At 43.4% G+C, this 5000-nt stretch overlaps 11 non-coding genes and 9 pseudogenes across 11 annotated transcripts; all 20 read right to left on the bottom strand.

Moving 5' to 3' along the window:
- Positions 1 to 25, bottom strand: part of LOC132963364 (5S ribosomal RNA) — a 110-nt pseudogene extending 85 nt beyond the window's left edge.
- Positions 26 to 145: 120 nt separating this feature from the next.
- On the bottom strand, positions 146 to 264 carry LOC132963547 (5S ribosomal RNA). Its single transcript, XR_009668877.1, has one exon. It is a non-coding gene; the product is annotated as a 5S ribosomal RNA (ribosomal RNA).
- Positions 265 to 386: 122 nt separating this feature from the next.
- Positions 387 to 505, bottom strand: LOC132963606 (5S ribosomal RNA). The gene has a single exon (XR_009668932.1). It is a non-coding gene; the product is annotated as a 5S ribosomal RNA (ribosomal RNA).
- Positions 506 to 626: 121 nt separating this feature from the next.
- On the bottom strand, positions 627 to 745 carry LOC132962596 (5S ribosomal RNA). The gene has a single exon (XR_009668545.1). It is a non-coding gene; the product is annotated as a 5S ribosomal RNA (ribosomal RNA).
- A 123-nt stretch (positions 746 to 868) lies between these two features.
- LOC132962581 (5S ribosomal RNA) lies at positions 869 to 987 on the bottom strand. Its single transcript, XR_009668529.1, has one exon. It is a non-coding gene; the product is annotated as a 5S ribosomal RNA (ribosomal RNA).
- A 119-nt stretch (positions 988 to 1106) lies between these two features.
- LOC132962594 (5S ribosomal RNA) lies at positions 1107 to 1225 on the bottom strand. Its single transcript, XR_009668543.1, has one exon. It is a non-coding gene; the product is annotated as a 5S ribosomal RNA (ribosomal RNA).
- Positions 1226 to 1347: 122 nt separating this feature from the next.
- On the bottom strand, positions 1348 to 1467 carry LOC132963134 (5S ribosomal RNA; annotated as a pseudogene).
- Positions 1468 to 1590: 123 nt separating this feature from the next.
- LOC132963180 (5S ribosomal RNA) lies at positions 1591 to 1710 on the bottom strand (annotated as a pseudogene).
- A 123-nt stretch (positions 1711 to 1833) lies between these two features.
- LOC132963036 (5S ribosomal RNA) lies at positions 1834 to 1953 on the bottom strand (annotated as a pseudogene).
- Positions 1954 to 2076: 123 nt separating this feature from the next.
- On the bottom strand, positions 2077 to 2195 carry LOC132963534 (5S ribosomal RNA). Its single transcript, XR_009668864.1, has one exon. It is a non-coding gene; the product is annotated as a 5S ribosomal RNA (ribosomal RNA).
- A 119-nt stretch (positions 2196 to 2314) lies between these two features.
- Positions 2315 to 2433, bottom strand: LOC132962592 (5S ribosomal RNA). Its single transcript, XR_009668542.1, has one exon. It is a non-coding gene; the product is annotated as a 5S ribosomal RNA (ribosomal RNA).
- A 375-nt stretch (positions 2434 to 2808) lies between these two features.
- LOC132963642 (5S ribosomal RNA) lies at positions 2809 to 2927 on the bottom strand. Its single transcript, XR_009668966.1, has one exon. It is a non-coding gene; the product is annotated as a 5S ribosomal RNA (ribosomal RNA).
- Positions 2928 to 3279: 352 nt separating this feature from the next.
- On the bottom strand, positions 3280 to 3398 carry LOC132963545 (5S ribosomal RNA). Its single transcript, XR_009668875.1, has one exon. It is a non-coding gene; the product is annotated as a 5S ribosomal RNA (ribosomal RNA).
- Positions 3399 to 3520: 122 nt separating this feature from the next.
- LOC132963330 (5S ribosomal RNA) lies at positions 3521 to 3629 on the bottom strand (annotated as a pseudogene).
- Positions 3630 to 3751: 122 nt separating this feature from the next.
- On the bottom strand, positions 3752 to 3871 carry LOC132962898 (5S ribosomal RNA; annotated as a pseudogene).
- A 122-nt stretch (positions 3872 to 3993) lies between these two features.
- LOC132963340 (5S ribosomal RNA) lies at positions 3994 to 4102 on the bottom strand (annotated as a pseudogene).
- Positions 4103 to 4223: 121 nt separating this feature from the next.
- Positions 4224 to 4342, bottom strand: LOC132963640 (5S ribosomal RNA). The gene has a single exon (XR_009668964.1). It is a non-coding gene; the product is annotated as a 5S ribosomal RNA (ribosomal RNA).
- Positions 4343 to 4460: 118 nt separating this feature from the next.
- Positions 4461 to 4579, bottom strand: LOC132962539 (5S ribosomal RNA). Its single transcript, XR_009668488.1, has one exon. It is a non-coding gene; the product is annotated as a 5S ribosomal RNA (ribosomal RNA).
- Positions 4580 to 4702: 123 nt separating this feature from the next.
- LOC132963245 (5S ribosomal RNA) lies at positions 4703 to 4811 on the bottom strand (annotated as a pseudogene).
- A 122-nt stretch (positions 4812 to 4933) lies between these two features.
- The window catches only part of LOC132963048 (5S ribosomal RNA), a 120-nt pseudogene continuing 53 nt past the window's right edge, over positions 4934 to 5000 (bottom strand).

The raw sequence follows: 5000 nt of genomic DNA, 5'->3' as shown, positions 1-5000 counted from the left end.
AGTTCAGGGTGGTTTGGCCGTAAGCCATTATTGTGTGCAGAAAGGGGCCTTTTAAGATGTCATGCCCTTGATTCTGGCTGAATTTTTGGACATGTGAATATGTCTCTATATGATAAAAAAAACATATGATCAAAAAAAATGAAAAAGCTTACAGCACCTGGTATTCCCAGGCGGTCTCCCATCCAAGTACTAACCAGGCCCGACCCTGCTTAGCTTCCGAGATCGGACGAGATCGGGCGTGTTCAGGGTGGTATGGCCGTAAGCCATTATTGTGTGCAGAAAGGGGCCTTTTAAAGATGTCATGCCCTTGATTCTGGCTGAATTTTTGGACATGTGAATATGTCTCTATAAGATAAAAAAAAACATATGATCAAACAAAATGAAAAAACTTACAGCACCTGGTATTCCCAGGCGGTCTCCCATCCAAGTACTAACCAGGCCCGACCCTGCTTAGCTTCTGAGATCGGACGAGATCGGGCGTGTTCAGGGTGGTATGGCTGTAAGCCATTATTGTGTGCAGAAAGGGGCCTTTTAAAGATGTCATGCCCTTGATTCTGGCTGAATTTTTGGACTTGTGAATATGTCTCTATATGATAAAAAAAAACATATGATCAAAAAAATGAAAAAGCTTACAGCACCTGGTATTCCCAGGCGGTCTCCCATCCAAGTACTAACCAGGCCCGACCCTGCTTAGTTTCTGAGATCAGACAAGATCGGGCGTGTTCAGGGTGGTATGGCTGTAAGCCATTATTGTGTGCAGACAGGGGCCTTTTAAACATGTCATGCCCTTGATTCTGCCTGAATTTTTGGACATGTGAATATGTCTCTATATGATAAAAAAAAATCATATGATAAAAAAAAATTAAAAAGCTTACAGCACCTGGTATTCCCAGGCGGTCTCCCATCCAAGTACTAACCAGGCCCGACCCTGCTTAGCTTCTGAGATCGAAGGAGAGCGGGCGTGTTCAGGGTGGTATGGCCGTAAGCCATTATTGTGTGCAGACAGGGGCCTTTTAAAGATGTCATGCCCTTGATTCTGGCTGAATTTTTGGACATGTGAATATGTCTCTATATGATAAAAAAAAACATGATCAAAAAAATGAAAAAGCTTACAGCACCTGGTATTCCCAGGCGGTCTCCCATCCAAGTACTAACCAGGCCTTAACCTGCTTAGCTTCTGAGATCGAACGAGATCGGGCGTGTTCAGGGTGGTATGGCCGTAAGCCATTATTGTGTGCAGAAAGGGGCCTTTTAAAGATGTCATGCCCTTGATTCTGGCTGAATTTTTGGACATGTGAATATGTCTCTCTATGATAAAAAAAAAACATATGATCAAAAAAATTAAACAGCTTACAGCATCTGGTATTCCACAGGCGGTCTCCCATCCAAGTACTAACCAGGCACTACCCTGGTTAGTTTCCGAGATCGGACGAGATCGGACGAGTTCAGGGTGGTATGACCGTAAGCCATTATTGTGTGCAGAAAGGGGCCTTTTAAAGATGTCATGCCCTTGATTCTGGTTGAATTTTTGGACATGTGAATATGTCTCTATATGATAAAAAAAAAAACATATGATCAAAAAAATGAAACAGCTTACAGCATTTGGTATTCCACAGGCGGTCTCCCATCCAAGTACTAACGAGGCCCGACCCTGCATAGCTTCCGAGATCGGACGAGATCTGGCGTGTTCAGGGTGGTATGGCCGTAAGCCATTATTGTGTGCAGAAAAGGGCCTTTTAAAGATGTCATGCCCTTGATTCTGGCTGAATTTTTGGACATGTGAATATGTCTCTATATGATAAAAAAAAAAACATATGATCAAAAAAATGAAAAAACTTACAGCACCTGGTATTCCACAGGCGGTCTCCCATCCAAGTACTAACCAGGCACTACCCTGGTTAGTTTCCGAGATCGGACGAGATCGGACGAGTTCAGGGTGGTATGACCGTAAGCCATTATTGTGTGCAGAAAGGGGCCTTTTAAAGATGTCATGCCCTTGATTCTGGTTGAATTTTTGGACATGTGAATATGTCTCTATATGATAAAAAAAAATCATATGATCAAAAAAAATTAAAAAGCTTACAGCACCTGGTATTCCCAGGCGGTCTCCCATCCAAGTACTAACCAGGCCCGACCCTGCTTAGCTTCTGAGATCGAACGAGATCGGGCGTGTTCAGGGTGGTATGGCCGTAAGCCATTATTGTGTGCAGACAGGGGCCTTTTAAAGATGTCATGCCCTTGATTCTGGCTGAATTTTTGGACATGTGAATATGTCTCTATATGATAAAAAAAAACATGATCAAAAAAATGAAAAAGCTTACAGCACCTGGTATTCCCAGGCGGTCTCCCATCCAAGTACTAACCAGGCCTTAACCTGCTTAGCTTCTGAGATCGAACGAGATCGGGCGTGTTCAGGGTGGTATGGCCGTAAGCCATTATTGTCTGCAGACAGGGGCCTTTTAAAGATGTCATGCCCTTGATTCTGGCTGAATTTTTGGACATGTGAATATTTCTCTCTATGAAAAAAAAAAAACATATGATCAAAAAAATAAAAAAAGCTTACAGCATCTGGTATTCCCAGGCGGTCTCCCATTCAATTACTAACCAGGCACGACCCTGCTTAGCTTCCGAGATGGGACGAGATGGGACGAGATGGGTCGTGTTAAGGGTGGTATGGCCGTAAGCCATTATTGTGTGCAGACAGGGGACTTTTAAAGATGTTATGCCCTTGATTCTGGCTGAATTTTTGGACATGTGAATATGTCTCTATATGATAAAAAAAAAAACATATGATCAAAAAAATGAAAAAGCTTACAGCACCTGGTATTCCCAGGCGGTCTCCCATCCAAGTACTAACCAGGCCCGACCCTGCATAGCTTCCGAGATCGGACGAGATCAGGCGTGTTCAGGGTGGTATGGCCGTAAGCTGTTATTGTGTGCAGACAGGGGCCTTTTAAAGATCTCATACCCTTGATTCTGGCTGAATTTTTGGACATGTGAATATGTCTCTATATGATAAAAAAAGAACATATGATCAAAAAAAATGAAAAAGCTTACAGCACCTGGTATTCCCAGGCGGTCTCCCATCCAAGTACTAACCAGGCCAGACACTGCTTAGCTTCCAAGATCGGACAAGTTCAGGGTGGTATGTCCTTAAGCCATTATTGTGTGCAGAAAGGGGCCTTTTAAAGATGTCATGCCCTTGATTCTGGCTGAATTTTTGGACATGTGAATATGTCTCTATATGATAAAAAAAACATATGATCAAAAAAATGAAAAAGCTTACAGCACCTGGTATTCCCAGGCGGTCTCCCATCCAAGTACTAACCAGGCCCGACCCTGCTTAGCTTCCGAGATCGGACGAGATTGGGCGTGTTCAGGGTGGTATGGCTGTAAGCCATTATTGTGTGCAGAAAGGGGCCTTTTAAAGATGTCATGCCCTTGATTCTGGCTGAATTTTTGGACATGTGAATATGTCTCTCTATGATAAAAAAAAACATATGATCAAAAAAATAAAAAAAGCATACAGCGTCTGGTATTCCCAGGCGGTCTCCCATCCAAGTACTAACCAGGCCCGACCCTGCTTAGCTTCCAAGATCGGACGAGTTCAGGGTGGTTTGGCCGTAAGCCATTATTGTGTGCAGAAAGGGGCCTTTTAAAGATGTCATGCCCTTGATTCGGGCTGAATTTTTGGACATGTGAATATGTCTCTATATGATAAAAAAAAAACATATGATCAAAAAAATGAAACAGCTTACAGCATTTGGTATTCCACAGGCTGTCTCCCATCCAAGTACTAACCAGGCCCGACCCTGCTTAGCTTCCGAGATCGGACGAGATCGGGCGTGTTCAGGGTGGTATGGCCGTAAGCCATTATTGTGTGCAGACAGGGGCCTTTTAAAGATGTCATGCCCTTGATTCTGGCTGAATTTTTGGACATGTGAATATGTCTCTCTATGATAAAAAAAAAACACATGATCAAAAAAATGAAACAGCTTACAGCACCTGGTATTCCTAGGCGGTCTCCCATCCAAGTATTAACCAGGCCCGACCCTGCTTTGCTTCTGAGATCGGGCGTGTTCAGGGTGGTATGGACGTAAGGCATTATTGTGTGCAGAAAGGGGCCTTTTAAAGATATCATGCCCTTGATTCTGGCTGAATTTTTGGACATGTGAATATGTCTCTATATGATAAAAAAAAACATATGATCAAAAAAATGAAAAAGCTTACAGCATCTGGTATTCCCAGGCGGTCTCCCATCCAAGTACTAACCAGGCCCGACCCTGCTTAGCTTCCGAGATCGGACGAGATCAGGCGTGTTCAGGGTGGTATGGCCGTAAGCCATTATTGTGTGCAGACAGGGGCCTTTTAAAGATGTCATGCCCTTGATTCTGGCTGAATTTTTGGACATGTGAATATGTCTCTATATGATAAAAAAAACATGATCAAAAAAATGAAAAAGCTTACAGCACCTGGTATTCCCAGGCGGCCTCCCATCCAAGTACTAACCAGGCCTGACCCTGCTTAGCTTCTGAGATCGAACGAGATCGGGCGTGTTCAGGGTGGTATGGCCGTAAGCCATTATTGTCTGCAGACAGGGGCCTTTTAAAGATGTCATGCCCTTGATTCTGTCTGAATTTTTGGACATGTGAATATGTCTCTCTATGATAAAAAAAAAACATATGATCAAAAAAATAAAAAAAGCTTACAGCGTCTGGTATTCCCAGGCGGTCTCCCATCCAAGTACTAACCAGGCCCTACCCTGCTTAGCTTCCAAGATCGGACGAGTTCAGGGTGGTTTGGCCGTAAGCCATTATTGTGTGCAGAAAGGGGCCTTTTAAGATGTCATGCCCTTGATTCTGGCTGAATTTTTGGACATGTGAATATGTCTCTATATGATAAAAAAAAAAAAATATGATCAAAAAAATGAAACAGCTTACAGCATTTGGTATTCCACAGGCGGTCTCCCATCCAAGTACTAACGAGGCCCGACCCTGCAT

This window comes from Labrus mixtus, unplaced genomic scaffold, assembly GCF_963584025.1.
Source record: "Labrus mixtus unplaced genomic scaffold, fLabMix1.1 SCAFFOLD_52, whole genome shotgun sequence".
NCBI lineage: Eukaryota > Metazoa > Chordata > Actinopteri > Labriformes > Labridae > Labrus > Labrus mixtus.
This window is presented reverse-complemented; position numbering and strand designations above follow the sequence as displayed.